Consider the following 18,932-nt stretch of genomic DNA (forward strand, 5'->3'; position numbering starts at 1 on the left):
TGTCAATTCAGGTGTGGCGTGGGACGTTATACTGTACTATGTTATAATAATAAGTTAATAACCGACTTATATTGAGCCTGTTAAATGCATTTGGTTAACAATTCAAATTATAGTAGTAGTAGTAGTAAAAAACCTTTGCTTAAAATAAGTAAATAACATGGAGATAAAACATCGCGGCATCTTGAGGGCGTTTGCGGAGTGGTTTGATTGCCAGTACTTGAATCACTGTCAGATGATTCACGTGCTGGTGTCCAAGCCCTCCTAAGGCTCGACCGGGCGTTATTGTTTAGGTTAGATTTTAAGTAATAATTATGATTTTATTAATTGATTTAATTTTAATATTAATTTTAACTTTGCTATAATTTTATTATTTAATGTAATGTCCCAATGATGTGATCCTAAGTTGGTCGAAATAAATGATTTTATTTATTTATTTATTTATTTATTTATTTAAAACAATAAATGTGTGCTAAAACGAACTTATTACTTTAAGCGATCTCTTCCAGCTAACTACTAGCTTTATTTTATTCGAAATCTCACCTACTCCTCACCTCTAGCCCAGACGTTTATAATTTCACAATATTAAAATGTTTCGCATTGACCCACCCGACAATGCAACAATCGCACAATAGGTATAGGTAACAATGACACTATGGCAAACATGTGAGATGCCATTACTACCTCCCATGATCACAACGACCTAACTCCACAACTAACTACTCACCATACAGTACTGTATGATGATGTAGATAAAGTAGAAAATCCGAGTAGTGTTAGATGCTAGTTCGGATGTTAGATGAAAGATTTGTCATTGTTAGTTGCAAAGTACTATTGTTGGAATAAAAGAGTAGCTAAAGATGGTCCCATTGTAGGCATTGTGGCTGGTGTGTGGGGACAATGGACTGATCATGTTTAGAAAATTTTTGGACAATTTCTGACTGTTTTTGCAACGGGTTGCACCTTGATGCGCAGGGCCGTATTTGGAATTTTCTTTAGCCCCGTAGACACCAAATTAATTCATAATTTATAATTCATAATTCATAATTCATATGTAGCTAAGCTCTCAGACATGGTGATACCTGACATTTTTTTTGATGGGACTAAAATCCCCTTTTCCTCTACTGTCCGAAATTTGGGTGTCATCATGGACCAGACGCTTTCCTGGGAACCCCACGTGGCTGAGGTGAGTAAAAAAATTTTTGGTTCCCTACACTCTCTTCGACGACTTCAGAATTTCCTCCCTCTTCGTACCAAATTGACTCTTGCCCGCTCTCTCTTGCTCCCTCTACTAGACTATGGTGACATTGCGTTCTTGGATCTTAATGAGGAATTGCTGAATAAACTTGAGCGCTTACAAAATGTCTGTATCAGGTATGTGTATGGCCTCCGTAAATACGACCACATTTCTAATTTTCGTAAGCAGCTCGGGTGGTTACCGATCCGCCAGCGCAGGGATGTGCATGTTCTGTCGTTGCTTTTCAACATACTCTTCAACCCCTGTTCCCCATCTTACCTAACCGAGAGATTTAACTATCTGGCTGAAGGAAGTGATCACCGCTTACGTTCTAGTGCTAATCTTACGCTTGCTATCCCTTCGAATAAGTCTCGAACGTACGCAAATTCATTCACAGTGCGCGCGGTGAAGTTGTGGAACGAGTTGCCCCTGTCGCTCAAACGGTCCCGGTCTGTAGCATCACTCAAAGTTAATCTGAAAAAGCTTTGGCTTTCCCACGTACTGTGATTTGGTTGAGTGCTAATATATATATATATTATTTATATATTATATATATATATATATTTATTTAATATTTATTTAGTACTATATATTTATGTATGCTAGTACATATTTATTTTATTGCATAATGCAATTGATGTATTTTAGTTATTCGTAGACGTTAATATTGTAGTTTTCCTTCTTAAATATTATTGTACGTTCTGTAAGTTTGTCTATCTATCTAATTCGAATTTTCCACTCATTTACTCTAAGGTTAGCTGGAAGAAATCCCTTATAGGGATAAGCTCGCCTTTGTACCTAAATTTATATGAATTTCATGTTATCAATTTTTGTTTTGTACAATAAAGTGATTTACTACTACTACTACTACTACTACTATAATTCATAATTCATAATTTATTGCTTATTATCATGTGGTACAAAACAGATGTTACATTAGGGCACGTTCACACATGAACCCTGTAATTATGTATGTTTTACAGAGTTTCTAGTTTATTTGCTCATTTATTTTCTTTATTTCATCTGTTTAGTTTTAACAGTCAAGATTTAAAAAAAAAACCACACGACTCAAGCCTCATCGCCTACTTAAAGTCCTAAACATTCTGCATTATAAAAAAATACAAAAAGATGATGTTGTAGGGTGGTTTCTAGAGGCATTTTACCAAAAGTTATGAGTGTCTTTACCTTTTGTGAAAAAAAAGAATTGTTTCACTAGCTTGTTTCCCGATTGATTTCCATCGTAATATTATTTTCATAATTGAGCAGACTGTTGTTTCTTTGTACAATCTAGAATGTACACAATTTCATTCAAATAAAAATTATAGTACAATTTTAAACAGAGTCCCACACTTCCCACAGTAATCTCAATAAGGCTTATGTTATGGGTACTAGACGACGATATATATATATATAATTTTATATAAATATGTACTTATGTACATAGAAAACACCCACACGACATACAAAGCTCAACACACATATACAACTCACACATACAATACCTACACACATACAAAACATACGTACAAAACTACATACATAGAACACTTACAAACAAATAAACACACCAATAAATGCCTTACCAGGATTCTAACCCTGGACCTTAATGCTTCCTATTCAATTTAGTTATGTCCATGTTGTTTCCACCCAACTACATCCCTGTACAAATTAGTACCAGTAACAGGGTGGTATATTTTTCTGAAATACTTGTCACTGCACAAAGGGCCGATTCGAGCGAGCCGAAGCCAAAAAGGGGGCAGAGATGCGCAAAACGTGGGCCCACTGGGCATCGCAAGGCAACAATGGGTCTGGACAAAAACCGACCACGTTTTCGGAATTGCGTGGTAGATAAAGGGAGACATTGAATGGAGTTTCTTCCATATGCTTGAGTGGAGATAAGTCAATTTTGTTCATTCAGAAATTATTGAGCTAACGGTGGAAGTTTAAGTTGGTAGTTGATAGGTTTTGTAGCTGACTTATGTAGATGTTTTTCGTTTTATTTCGATTCTTCTATAGATTTTAGTCAGAGATTTAAACTCACGACTTTTATGCATTATTTTTATACAAAAACACGGACTTAATCCCGTATAAATAATTATGTTTTAAATTACCTCCGACGTTTCGAGGACGGCATTGTCCCTGTGGCCTTGGAGACACTGCCAGTCGTAGTTTTCTTTGAGACCAAGGGGACAATGCCCTCGTCGAAACGCCAGAGGTAATTTTAAAACTTAATTATAATTATATAATATTAATCATTGAGATTTGTTAGAGACCACAGCACCTTTGCGTAAGGCTTTGTTCCAAAAATTTGACGCGTAACTAGTAACATGCTGACTGAAATGCCTGAGGATAGGGAACGTGCATAAACTGTAGAGGGCAGCACAGGTGCCCCCCTGTTTATTGGTACGAAGTGTAAATATCAAGTTTATGCTTCCAATGTACCCCATAAGATGGCAGAATCTACAATACACAAGAAACTATACATGAACGGTAGAGGGCAACGCTTGCTTTGCCTTGAAGTGTCAATGTATAGTTTATGTTTCCGATTCAGGCCACAAGATGGCAGACCGTCCAACGCACGGTCCCTATTCGCAGTTTATTTCGGTCAAACGACCAAGAACTTAATCTTTCTTTCTTAAAAATGGCAGCCATTGCAAAGAATTAAGATTCTTTTAGGAACAACTGTCAATTGCATTATTAGCAGATAAAGGGTACGCATCCCCCCCGGCGGTGGAACAATGAGCGTATGGCGTAATAATTTGCTACTATTGTTTATTATGTTTGCAAATTGCTATACAAACTGTTGTCCAGTTTGGATTTCAGGTGTAAGGGAGGAGCGGTGAGCGGGTTTAAATGTGTTGTTGAATTCAGTTTTTTAAGTTAAATGGCTTCTGTCCATTGGGATAATTAAGCTAGTATTAAGGTAGAGAGAGGCTAAATTATATGAAGATTTCGCATACATCAGAAATTAAGTGTGTTCTTTGAGCTGGACTTTCAGTAAAGGCCTTTACAAACAGCCACGTGTACGGCCGGGTGTTGACTAAATAAGGATTAAACGAGTTTCAAGATTAATTCTTCATTATCTGCACACTTTGATATTAGTTTACTGAATAATAAGCTCTCAATATTACACTTTAAACAACATGAGCCAACAATAAAATAAAAACACGATACGTCATCATCAATAGGTATGAAGCTCAACCGGAACTCCGATTTGAACTTTAGTAGATGTAATGTTGAAGAAAATCAAATAAACCGTCACGTAGTTATATAATGTACACATAATTACAAACACGCCTCAAAAATTAAAAATAATCGCATATTACAATATAAAATATAGCGGCCATATTCTATCGACTCGTACTCTGGAGAATAAAATTAGTCCAATCATGCGTTTCAAACTTTGAAATAAAAGAAATATGTTCTTTAAAAATCTAGCAGGCCCATAGGGCCACCCCACACTCGCGTCTCCCAAAGGTTTTCCATGGCACCGACGCTCATAAGTAATTAATAAATAGATGACACTGAAGCAGTAATGTTACAACTAGCGCTTAAAAACGCGTATTTCCCATAACTTAGATCGTAAAGCCCCGAAGCAATGCACATGGCACCCTCGAAGATAATACTTTAAGGAAACGTGCAAAAATGCCACTTTATAGATCGAACAATGCTCCACAGCATTAAGAATTCACAATAGCTGAAGAATTATCAACAATATAATGAGAAAAGTTATAGGCTTAAAAACGGCGCATTCCAATATGTGACTTTTTCACAACGATGTTAAACAAATGTCGCTGGTGCACAACGAGTGCTGCCTTCATTTTGTGGTCTTTTCTACATTAATTTAGTAAGTTCGTTTATAAGTAGGTATATAGATATATAATATACCCACTGGGTAGAATTGTATTGATTTTCACTGTATTGCTTAATATCAACATGTACACATACAATTTATGGCTTATGAGTAGATAAATAAACTATGAACAATACCTTTTAGTCGATCTAGCCTAATATACTAAAGGCCGTGCTGCTGTACGGGGGCGAAACCTGGTTTGTCTTCAAAGATCTAATGACGAAACTCCAAGTTTTTGTGAACAAATGCTTAATGCAAATCCTTCGTATCGGATCACAAACGCTCACTTATGGAGAATAACCGGAGAAACACCCGTACACAAGGAGATCCAGACGCGGAAATGGCATTGGATTGGGCATATCCTCAGGAAACCTGACACCCAAAGTGGCCCTGACCTGGAAGATGCCCAGCAAGCGGAAACATGGTCGCCCTAAATCTACTTGGCGTCGTTCTGTGGAGCAAGAGCTGGGTGTATTGGGGATGGGGTGGGAGGAGGTTACCCAAGCTGCCCAAGACCGAAGTCAATGGAAAAATAAGATTCGAGCCCTACACCCCAGCAGGGGGTAACAGGAAAAGCAGAACAGAAGAAGAGCCTAATATTTGCTAAAAAATAAGTGCATTCCCGTTGCCAGGGAGGTTTTGGGATTATACTGAGCAACTTTTACTATGGAACCAAACACGAAATCGCGAAAAAAAATTACCCTCCCATAGAAAATGGACCAGCCAAAATGTATGAAACAGCCAAATTTTTTTTTCGATTTCGGGGTTGGTCTCATAGTAAAAGTTGCTTAGTATATTCCCAAAACCTCCCTGGCAACGGAAATGCACTTATTTTTCTGTCACCGTGTATACATATTGGGCTAGGTCACCCATATGTGTTTTATTTATTTTTTAGGCATTAAGTAGTTTAAGTTTTGTAGGTAGTTTTAGCTTTAGATTACTTTTTCTTGTAAGTTTAGTATTAATTACGTTTATGGTCTTCCGAGTGTGTACTTCGGATGTTGTCTATATCGATGCCGATGTCGGTAAAAAGATATTCACCGCCGCGAGACGATATAAGTTTTTTATGCAATTTTCTTTTAATAAAGGTATATAAAAGTTATGTTTTTAAAATCTGCATTAAAACAGGCCTTATAGTCATAATTTTTCTATATAAAAAAACCAAGCAGTTTAATCTTGACAATAAATAAAAAAAACACGAAAGATTATATTTTTTGTGATAATTAAAACAAAATTCAAAAAATTGCAGTTTTTATACCAAAAGTGAATTCTATGTTATTGATTTATCCGAAATTGATATCAAATATTACCTATTAGCTAAACGGTGCCTGTTAGAATTTTTAGAATGAAGTCGGGCGGAGCGGAGCGGTACTGTTTTTTTCGATCCAGTTTGGATCTTTTTTTAATAGCAATCATTGGGGTTCTCGGGGTTTTCGACTTATAATAACCACTAGTATGTATTGAAATTCATCATTAAGTTTGAATAGTTGTGAAACGTTTAATAAATGTAAGGTAAATCATCTACTATTTTTTTTTATACCACGTCGGTGGCAATCAAGCATACGGCCCGCCTGATGGTAAGCAGTTACCGTAGCCTATGGACGCCTGCAACACCGGAGATATTACACGCGCGTTGCCGACCCTTTAAAAACCTGTACACTCTTTTTTTGAAGAATCTACTATTCCTATCTACTTATTTTGACAGAAAACTTATTAGGTATTAGACCCCATTGAAAGCATAATTGTACAGCGTTCCGTCCGCGGTGACCTCGTCGTGTGGATTTAGTTTATAAATAACGCACAAATGGACCTCGTTGTCCTAATCCTGATTTACTGACTTACCTGCACGACCATATACCATACGGCTGCGTTCATATACCTTAAGGTGCAGTGGGTTCAGCTAACAGTTTTTGAAAAATAGTAGCGCTTGTGTAGAACATAATTCATAATACTTTTACCAAAAATATGAAATATGGATCTTCAAGCATTTCTCTAGTAACTTCATCGATTCGAAATTGATTAAACAACTTTGACTCGATAGAAAAAAACGAAACAAGTATAAAACGCACTATTTAAATGTGTAACTATGTTTGCAGAAAAGCTATTAACATGAACATTTTTGATAAAATTAATCGATTATAGTTTATGTTGAAATTATCTACAAGAAACAAGTCAAAGCAATCATACTTGCGATCCCGGATCCCGGACACGCACGGCCGTCCACTCAGTGCTCAGCGAGCTGCGTACGTAGGACCTGAATTCACTGCACCTTAAATTTAAAAATATTTCTCGTATAATCTTTATCGATTGAGGACATTTTTGTGTTATAAAAAGTAATTATTTCTCGTTTTGGTCCTTTGGTGTGTAAATAAAATGATACGAGGCGAGTTTTATTAAATGACTGTTTCTTTATATGTGGTTGTGGATGCTTTAATACATTATTGAAGTGTTTGCCACGGGTCCGTTAAAACATGCCATTGTATCGATGGAATTACTTCGTTTACTTAATCGTTTACTTCGTCTGCGTGGAATGATGATGATTTATCAAAACTACCATTTGTGAAGAACAAACCGAGCGTCAAACTATCTTCATACCAAATTTCATCTAACTCGGTTCAGCGTCTTAACCTCCTGAGACCCAGAAGCATTTGTTTTGTTTTTGAATTTGGAACCCTTAGTTACTCAATAAAAGTTCAAAATAGATTGTGGAATATGTACAAAAATTTGTACGCGGGGTCTTAGGAGGATTGTGTAAAGAGGTAACAGACAGACAGAGTGACTTTCGCGTTTATAATATGTATTAAGTAGGGATTAGTAGGGAAGATAGGAACATAGTAAGGATTTTATTTTTGGTGTTTTTAAAAATATAAAAGGTCAATGTTTCCGTTATCGTTCCATATTATTTCAAGTATCATTAAAAAAAAAAGTTGGTCTATGAAGTTTATTATCAGTGTAGCCTAGCCTTTACAGACCAAGATTATGGCGCTCTGTACGGTATTAGTTTCAATTTGTAAGGGCGCGTGTACATTAACATAAGAGCCTTAGGGAGTTCATGATGGCGGGCGGTGAGTGAATCCGAGTGATTTACGGGACAGCTCCAGCAAAGTCTAGCACTAACTGAAGTCTACACATGTGTACAGTCAACAACATAAACGTGTACCTACTAAAGGTGACATTCGGATTCAGACTGCACCAGAATTACTGCTCAGCGCAACATTACTGTCGACTGCATTACTTTCGCAAACGTCAAAGCGTCTTAACTTCATCATCATCAGTTCCAGCCTATTAATAATCTATCTATATCTCAGTATTGGGCAAAAAAATCCTTACATGCGACTTATGCGGCAAGAAGTGCCGTGCATCGATAGGCTTGTATAGCCATAAGTGATAAGCGGAAATGCCTTGGCCGTCTCAACCGCTCTTGATACAGCGTTGCAACAATCATCCGTCAGGGATGCAGTGGCCATTGATGAGTATTGGGCACAGACTGCCTCATAATTCTACAAGTCAGAGGGCTAAATGTAATAAAACTAAACGGTAATAATTTCCCAGTTAAGTAATACTTCTTTGAAGTACGCAGTGTTTACCACACTTCCAACACCCGAGCTGAAGGCGGATCGCATCGCTCCTGCTAACAGAATAATATATATAAAATAAAAAACTCTACTGCATCATCTCCGGTCCCAGCTTATGTCTCAGTAATTTATTTCTTATTAGCCTAGGCAGAGGCCTCCCCTCTTTCCCGCCACTTGGCTCTGTCCAATACACATTCCCGCCACTCCACACTGAATGTATCTTGGTCGTCCCACTTTCTCCGTTTGGGTCTGCTTCTGTCCCGAGATCCATCCCGTGTCTCAGTAATATTGGGCACAAAATACGTCACATTCTAAAAAAGCACTTCATGAAACAAAACGGTAATAATTTCCCAGTGAAGTAATACTTCTTTAACATGGGTACGCAGCGTTTACCACACCTCTAACACCCCGAGTTAAAGGCGGATCGTTCCTGCTGCGCGCACCGCCCTACAGAAGTAATACTAGTACTAGACGAACGAATTCACACGCATATCGCCGCTATACTTACTCAACCTCGTATCTGCAACACTCATTTGATGACAAAAACACCCGTATTCCGAATGAAAGAAAAGCGACATTTCCATCAAATGATTGTTGCAGATATGAGGTTAAGTAAGTATTGCAACGATATTGGAATAGCTGTGGTATGTTTTGTCAGGGAAAATGAAAAAAATCTAAAATTTATTTTATTCCAGTCAAAATAATAAAGTAACCTCTGAAGACAACATATAACAGAAAATTGTGGAACGAACTTTAAACGAGGAAAGTCAGACAGCGCGAGAAGTTTACACCTCTTCAAAAACCGCACTTGTTAAACGCACCGCCCTACACAATGTATAATTAGGGATGTTTGACTTCTCATGTATAATTAATAGACACGAAGATAAAGTAGAAAGACACTAATAGCTATTAAATCGTTTAATGTATTGTATATCGCAATACAATCATTAAACTAAGCTAGCTACATTATGATTATTATTTTCCATGAGACCACGTACGAACCAGGGCACCACGCAGAGCGAGGAGTTACACCTCTTCAAGTAGAAGGCGGATCGTACCTGCTGAGTGCACCGCCCTACATTCTCGTACATGTAGCATAAGGGATAAAATAATTCACACGGACACGCTTCCCAAGGACTTCGCTTCCTAAGTCAATCCTTGCCCTACATATTTACCCCCTTATTGATAAAATTTTTACAAGCCTCAACTAGTTAATTTATGTTTTGACCCTTTCTTACAAATAGCTAATTGAGGCTTGTATATAGTAGTTTATGAATAGCCATTAATATTTGACGTCAAAAACGCCACTAATTAATGACAGTTATGATTAATATGTACGTCAAGAGCTGTATTTTGACATAGTTTGGATACTGTGACAGCTGTTATTTAAATACAATTTTGTGTTTTAAGGTTTAATTATACACAACTAGAGTCAAACGAATAAAAGTCTGCAGAGATTTTGACAGCACACGCAGTGCAGGTGTTATTTTAAACGTCAAACTTCTATGAAATTATGACGTATAAGTAACACTGGCACTGCGTGTGCTGTCAATATCTCTGCAGACTTTTCTTGGTCTAACTTTAAGTACATTTCTACATTATCCACTTCAAAGTATATAAACTCATTGAAGTAATAAGTTATTTTAAATTTAATACTTAAAGAAAAGTACCTAGCTAGTAATGCAGCGATAAAATTTCCTAACCTTTAACTATGTTTATTTATTATAGTTGTGCTATTTGTTGATACTGAAAATGTAGAATGTAACGGTTAGTTAAGCATTATATTTTGAGGATGCTAATTATTTATAAATATAATACTCTATTTTTATTACTATAAAGAAATAATAGCAGCACACCATAACTTACAGTCACATTACCTTGTCTAATCTTTTAACGTTTTATTCCAAATTTAATTCTCGTAAGAGCTGTCACTTTCCTCTCTAATCCACCGCTAATGCCGTCAAACTGACACATTAAAACATTCAAAATGTCATTAAAAACATTCAAATTCACATACGCATAGCCGACACAAAATTATACACCCCAAGATCATAAAAAGGCATTTTATCCATAAAATTATCATAAAGCATAATTAGCCGTTTTGTAATACACTCCTCGTCTTGTATGAGCATAGACAAATAGAGTAAGGAGCCATAGTGCCCGCGCGCACCCTCGACGGACACAAAACGTCATGTTTACATTGTATGGGAATGTATAATTTTATAGAGAAATGTGTGGTCATGAGAAAATTAGAACGGTCAAGATTACATTATGGGAAGCTGCGGTGTCTCGGATAATATTTTACTTGGATTTGAATTTTTATTCTGGACCTGCCTTACGCCTCACGCCTGCCTAAAGTAGGGAGGTATTTTTAATATCTTGGTTTACGCAAATGAGCGCGCAGGCGAATGTTTATGGCCTGTACTTAATGAAGATGCACTTGACAGTACTTGACACTGCCCCAGTAGGTAGTTGCCACTAGAAGCTATAATCATGGTGTCAACTATAGTAATCATCTTATTAAATAGGAATAATATAGAAGTGCTCTTTACCCGATAAAGGGGCCCACTGACTATTATCAGTCCGCCGGACGATATCGGCCTGTCAGTTGTTCGGAACTGTCAAATTTTTGCTCTAACTGACAGGCCGATATCGTCCGGCGGACTGATAGTCAGTGGGCCCCTTAAGTTACAAACAAAAGAAAAGAGTAAAACCAAAAAAAAATTACCTATCGGAGAGGTCGTCCAAATATTGTCAACTTTCGCTTCAACAATTTTTTTCAAATATTTTTTTTTTGTTTAAAATTACAATTTTTAATGACAATGCTTTTAAGTATAATCAATTCCCGAAAACCTACCTGACACGGCACGGGTATCTTTTAGGCGCAGGTAAACATATCTGCAAAATCTCTGTCTCAAAAATGTTTTTTTGCTATATTCATTTCGAATTTGTTATAATGGCCGCGATGAACTTTAGCGTTGACTTTACATTTACTCACAACATCCGTAAAGCGTGGAAATAAACATCAAATTATCGCCGCAAAAAAGCGCAAATCGCGTTTACAGCGCGTCTTAACGCGCGTCACAGCGTCCAAACAGCGATCCTGAGTTATGGCGCGCGCACAATGCGTAATCAATAACAATTTCACTACGAGAATGTAAACTTGATTTGTGCGCTGCGAGAACGTAGCTGGATACGTTTCTTAGATTTAAGATTTTGTACCTATCTTCAACGATTTGTTAGGACATGGCCTCTACAAGGCAAACGAACAGACGAATCACCTGATGGTGGCAATTACCGTCAACATGGACACCTGCAATACCAGAGGGATTGCAAACAGTGCCTGGAGTTTATAAGATGAGAGTATTCGGAGTACACACTTGTCTTTAAAGGTTTGAAAGTCCAACCGGTCCAAAAATACCACGAGCAACCGTTAATTCCACACTTTCTGGAGAAATGCAGTTGAGGACTGCCAACCAACTAAGTGCTGAAGATGGCAATATACTCGTATTGGCGCGTAGAGCGTTGGCGGAAAGAAGCGACAATTCCTCGGAGCGCTTTCCATTATAAAAACGATATAAAATGCATAGCGCCAAAGAGCTATCTTGAAATATGCTGATAGCCTACAATTCGAGTCAATGTCTTTTTAAGGATCCGTGGCTCAAAAAGGAAAATATGAACACTTATAGGGTCATTTCCTTGTGTGTCCTGACCATTTACATGTCTGTCCAACCGTTATAAGTAGTTATCTAACTGACATAATGTCCTCGGGGCTCTTCTTGAACGAGGCCTACGTCCATGTCCGCGCATCGAATCCGCGCTAAGTATTATAGATGGCGCGAACATTCAAAACACCGCTGTTACTTATTGTGCGCGTTAGTTATTTTATAACTGTGCCCAATGCGCCAAATTGTCTGCACAATGCATTGTGCTCTAAATAATGTCCAGGAATGTGTTTTGACTGAAGCATTGTTGGATTGTGGATTTGTCCGCAATTATGACTTGTGAGTTTTTTAACAGGGTTAAATTAAAAGTATTATTGAGCATTTCATTACAAAATATTTTGTTTACCACTTTTACCAGATACATAAAACAATAGCCTTGGCTCAGTCTGCCCGTCTGTCTGTCTGTCTGTCTGTCTGTCTATCTGTCTGTCTGTCTGTCTGTCTGTCTGTCTGTCTGTCTATCTATCTATCTATCTATCTATCTATCTATCTGTCTGTCTGTCTGTCTGTCTGTTTGTCTATCTATCTATCTATCTATCTATCTGTCTGTCTGTCTGTCTGTCTGTTTGTCTGTCTGTCTGTATGTCTGTCTGTCACCAGGCTGTATCTCATGAACCGTGATTGCTAGGCAGTGATGATGTATTTCTGTTGCCGCTATAAAAACAAATACTAAAAAGTACGGAACCCTCAGTGGGCGAGTCGGACTCGCACTTCTTCGGTTTTTAAATGTATATGACAAGAGATTATATTTCTGATCCGAACGTCCAATGACTATGAAATAATATCTAGATCTAGAAACTATTGCATTTAATTCAAATAAAAATATATCCTAACCAAATCTCACCTCACACAGCTTTACATTTCGATTTACTACTACATTTTATTATGATTAATATTTTAGCCAACACACAATAAAACTAAAATTAAGTATAAACTATCTAAATTAAATCAAACAACATAAAGTGAAAATACCCACCTATGAAAGTCTCCCAGGTACGTCCCCTGCGGAAGGGTTAGGTGCTCACGAGGCTAGCTACATTTTCTCCACTGGATGGCAATGCCTATTCTTTGACCTAGGAATGAGCCAGCCCTAGGGTCACCCGAAGTCCGTCTTTTTTTAACTCCGGAAAAGTATATGATTGCCGCTACTTCACGACCTAAGGGTCTGTCTTAACATGTGAGTTCCCTTGCTTTCCAGCTTGAGGGCGGAGCACCCAGCATGACCGTCCCGCCTCCGACTCCACTACGAACTTTAGTTCTCAGCCGTCGTATTATGGGCGGCAATCACCAGTGGGTTCTAGAATATTCTTGATATTATGGATAAGTAATTAGAAACGGTTCGTCACCGGGTGATTCGTCGATAAACTGTTCGTTGACCCCAGTTTTTATCGTGAAAACCTTTAAATTTTAACAACGCCGTCCGGCTGATCCGTCGAACAAAGAATGAAACTACCTAATTAAAGTCAGAGTCGCTTTAAGATTATTTCAAATTATTTGCTGTTCTGAAATATGAATATTATGCTTTATCAATAGTTATCTGAAACGATCTTCTTTGCGCTTTGTAATTCAAGGTGATTTTTCATAAAAAACTACGTAACACATATGGATACCTATTGGATTAACCTACAACGAATTATGGTTCTGGGATAAAATAAACGTGATTATTTATTTTACTAAGAGTGCCTGATCACACTATATTAAATAATTTCACGGTTTAGACTCACTTGTTTTAGTCACTAGCGCGACATGTGAGTCTAAACCGTGAAATTACTTAATGTTAGTATGTCTCACAACAGTTTAAATTCGAACACTATATTATATTCAACATCCTCTACTACTAAAACTACAATTTCAAACTTTATATAAATAACTTTCGAGCACTAGGTATTTAAAGGGTTGCTTCGACACAGAAAGCACTCTAAAGTTAATTTAAACCACTCATGTTCATGCTAAATAAACCGAACTTAGTCAAAAGCATTAATCACACTTAAACTTCAATAAATTAATTCATAATTCCTACTATAATGCATCATAATATTTTCCATACACTTTGCCAGCAGGGCGTCTGATGGCTCCCTTTTCTAAGGTTCCGGGCGTTCCGGCCCTAGGCCGTAAGATGGGTTGACCCAACACGCTGCGATGATTTGAAACATGCTTACTTCTGTGAGGTAAGTCATGAGAAAAATAGGCGGGTTTAGTGTTAAATGAGTTTGCTGTGACTTTGTAATTGTAGGTTTTGTGAGTTTGGATTAGGAAGTGGAATATGGAAGTAGTGATTAAATATCTAAATGTTGAAGCACACAAGGTGTTCGTAAGTATGGACAGATGTTACTAAAGTCGGACCGAGCTAATGACGAAGTGTGGCAATGTCATCATGAATGCCAAATTTTTGAGGGAGTGTCATTACACTCGCTCACTTTTACTACACTTATATATATTGACCGGGATAAAGACCCAATATAAGTCTAGGGAAACTAACCGTGAATGATTCAACATCCCACACTTTTGTATAATCCGTGCAAAGTTAGCTTAGACAGACTACAACTGCACACTGCACAGAAATAAATAATAAGAAAATTATTTATTTATTTATTTATTGTCATTGTCATTCGTCGTACTTTGGGCCAACCTGTAAAATGGGTTAGGCATAATCAGTTAAACATAAGCGAATGGGTTATCCTCTCGAAACATTCATTTGTAAGAAATATTTTGTTTGTTGGCATATAAAATAGCCAAGTCAAATCCTGAACTTTAATTACATTCCAAGTGAACTAGAACTTGGGACCCATATAGATCTCAACTCTTTTGCCGATGAATTCAACAACGACGCATATTCTTTATATTGAACTTGACTCTCATTTCACATTTATGTTTTTGATTGGATATTTTATTACGAAAACTGTACTTGCACAGGTATATTTATAGCACCGCTATCAACCTAACGACCCCAGTTTTTATTGTGAAAACCTTTAAATTTTAACAACGCCATCCGGCTGATCCGTCGAACAAAGAATGAAACTCAATGGGATGTTAGCTTCAGGTGTCATATCCAAACCCATTCAGAGAATCCGTCATCGAATCAAATCTCATTGTCAACGGCCAAGAAAAAACCTACATAAAAGATTGTGCACGCAATCTAAGAATCCAATATCAGGCATAAAAGAACTTGTTATTTTAGGCCGACTACTGGCTCAGATGCCATTCAAAGGTGTGAAAACGATCAATTTGAAGTATCGTTGAAGTTATTTTTTGGTGAGAATGTAGCCGAGAAAAAGCAACAATGTAGGTAAGTAGCTTTTTTAGTTGCAAGGAACGGAATTAGATCAATTGTAATCGAGGTATAGAGTGCTTAATTTAAGGATAATACAGTTTAAACTTCAAACACCGATACATACACAAATCCTAGTTCAGGCATTTGTAAACCAGTTTCCTCTAATAACAATTCTTAGTCTTTAAGAGCAACCAGTGTACAATACTTTTTACAAAAAAATATTTGTATTTTATTTTTTTATTTGTATTAGGTAGTAAAAATCAGTCACACACAGTCAAATAACCTTCAGCTACGCTGTAGCCAATCCTAGTACTCTCCCTAGTGGGGACATAGTTCAAAGCCAGAAACCGCTACCAACTCTTAGTAGGTATGTTGTGGGGCATGATATTGGGTCTCAAAAACTGCCGGGAGACAGCGGCACAGGCCAGCTACCTACTTCAGCGGAATGACTACACCAAAATGACTTCTTTCTAATATCTTTCTGTATATTTTACATTATATACTTAGATATTTGTACTTAATAAGTACATTCGCAGGTAAGTATTACAAACTCATAAATAATACAAAAGGTAATCACGGTCTATATCCCGATCAATATAAGTCTAGTGAAACTAACCGTGCATCATTCAAAACAAAGTATTACAAAGTGACAACAAAACTGAGTTTTTGCCATGTTATCTATTCTCGAAGATCTGTAGGTATTAATCAAAAGGAAGAACATGTAATTGGCTTCTTATCAGCTGCCTGTGTTGCTAGTAGCGACTTGCTACCGGCCCTCCTCAAACCTTAATTAATATTTTATCTTCTAACATTTGCTATTCACGCCAATCAAAGTCACGATGATACCAAGAAACAGATCTGTACCAGGAAAACGTCGTGTAAACTAAGACAGAACAATAATAACGACAAAAACCGATCAAACGCTAGCCCGACTTGCATATGAAGGGTTCTGTCGAAATTTCCTTACGTACATTATATGTACATCGACAATGTATTCTTTTATGAACAAAAACAAGATGTTGAGAAATGTTTCATGTATTCTCCCTCTTTATTTTTAATCTCATATTTGTTATTATTGTGGCAATAATATGGCTACGTATGACATTAATATGTACTGGGCTATAATTGCGAAAATCGAAGTTCGCAAATTGCGGGCATCTGGCTCTGTCACTCTAATTACGCCGTCATTGGAGTAAAAGAGAAAGATCCCCGGAATTTGCGAATCTCGGTTTTTGCGGTAGCCCCTCTGTTTACCATATAAGACTCGCTGCCACAGATAGACGGACGAATACAACGGACCGTGGCGGGTATAGTGTCTCACATGATGCCAACTTTACTGGTACAGTATTTTATTTTATTTTATTTTATTTTGGTACATGGAAAACCAATAGCGGTATACATATCTAAAAACTATAATAGAATCAGAAAGCCAATTATAGGTTTTCACTTATAGAATCGTAATAAAAAATAACAAGGTTAATGCCCAACTTAATTACACATGCACAAGTTCTTACAGCACAAGAACAGAGGATCGATATGAATATAATCGATTATTACAAAAAATAAGTAGAAAAGAAGGTAAAACCTGTTAAGTAGTACATTTAGCCACAGTACATTAGCCCAGTAGCAGATCAAACGACGCTTCAAAAGTATTGCATTATTAAAGTCTTACTTTTGAACGTGAATTTTTGAAATTTATCTGTATTTGGAAAAGTTATCTGGGATGTCAGATTATTTTGGCGTGTTTTATTCGCTACTATTGATGCTGACTGCACGTAACCCTGAAACGTAGGTGAATGACCTTGATGCCAATCGTCGCAATCGAACGCACGGACCCGCAATTGTACAAATTGACCAAAAAATCGTGAATTGACAACAATGGAGATTCGCAAAATGACGAATTGGCGGAAACTCGTGGGTTAATCTGAGCAAGATCGTGAACAATCAGATTTATTGGTTTGTTGGTTATACGATTAGCTCAAAGGATTTGCTTTGTAGACTAGGCTTTTTTGGTACTATACTAAACGTTTGTATACGTGACTCTTTCTTTAAGCAACCTTGACATTTTGAAGTTAATGTCTCGACAATTGCACGCAGCAGAAACAATTGAACAGAACAATTCATGTGTCACATAACTAAACGCTAGCAGCGTTAAAAATAATTAACAAAACGAATATGTTGTAGACGCTTTAAACTAAAACTTACCACAATAACTTTCCAAACAAGCCCATAATTCAAGTGGTTTACCGAGAAAGCGTCGCAAAGCATACATTATAAAATCGAACCTTGCCAATTGTCAGACTCACGCGCCTCAGAATCCAACATGGCGGCGGTGACACGGCGCATTGTTCAAACAGAAAAACGACACAATCTTTTTTACCTTTTTCTTTATCTCCTATTCCTCATTCTGTCCCGCTAACAATGGCGCCCGCTGCGGTATTTTACTTACCTATGTTTGTTTTGTTTTAACTCGCGTTGAAATTTTCAACGCTCTTGTGTGCTCGCTCTCTGAAAAATATGGGTTAGTTAGTACCTTGCCAATCCAGTATCTAATCCTAATTGTACAAGTCCAAGGCCTTGTGGGCATTGTCGCTCACAATGGACATAAGACGGCGCATATTATCCATTCATATCATAACGTTTATAAATACGTTTCACGGCGGCATTGTGGACGTTGTCTCGACTCCCCGAGGATATTCCGGACAAAGAATTGTTCATAATGGCTGAAAGTTCGGCTCTTACAAAGCTGTTCGTAACCCGTCATTTTCGTATTGGCTATTTTTATGACAATAAGTCTATTGTGATCGCGCTGGATTGTTGGTGCGTCTGCGTATTGTGCGATGGAATTCGCGAAACTGGAATTGTCTCAGAATCGGCGCTAACGAACGTCGCCCGCGGCCTGGACATGGTAATAGTCCCCTTTGTCCCACGTCCCGGTACCCAACAAATACTCGCATTAAATTAATTGTTTCTTCACGAACAGATGTTGTTTAGTTCTCGGTAAAAAACTTCTTCAATTCACAGGTCGACAATAATTGAAATTACTCCACTTTTAGCAAACTATAGTTTAATTTCGCAGAATATTCACAAAGAAATGCTTTAATTAAAGTTATTGTTTCTTCTCAAACAGGTGCTTTTTTATGTCTTTGATCTAAAGTCTTCCTTTTACTGGTTCAGCATTGTATATCTGATGTTATTTAAAAAATGCGCTCCAATTTCAAAAGTCTTTTAGCCAACTGGGCATTTCATTCATTATTCGTGGGGTTTTGTTTGG

This window comes from Cydia strobilella, chromosome 4, assembly GCF_947568885.1.
Source record: "Cydia strobilella chromosome 4, ilCydStro3.1, whole genome shotgun sequence".
In the NCBI taxonomy this organism is placed as follows: Eukaryota; Metazoa; Arthropoda; class Insecta; order Lepidoptera; family Tortricidae; genus Cydia; species Cydia strobilella.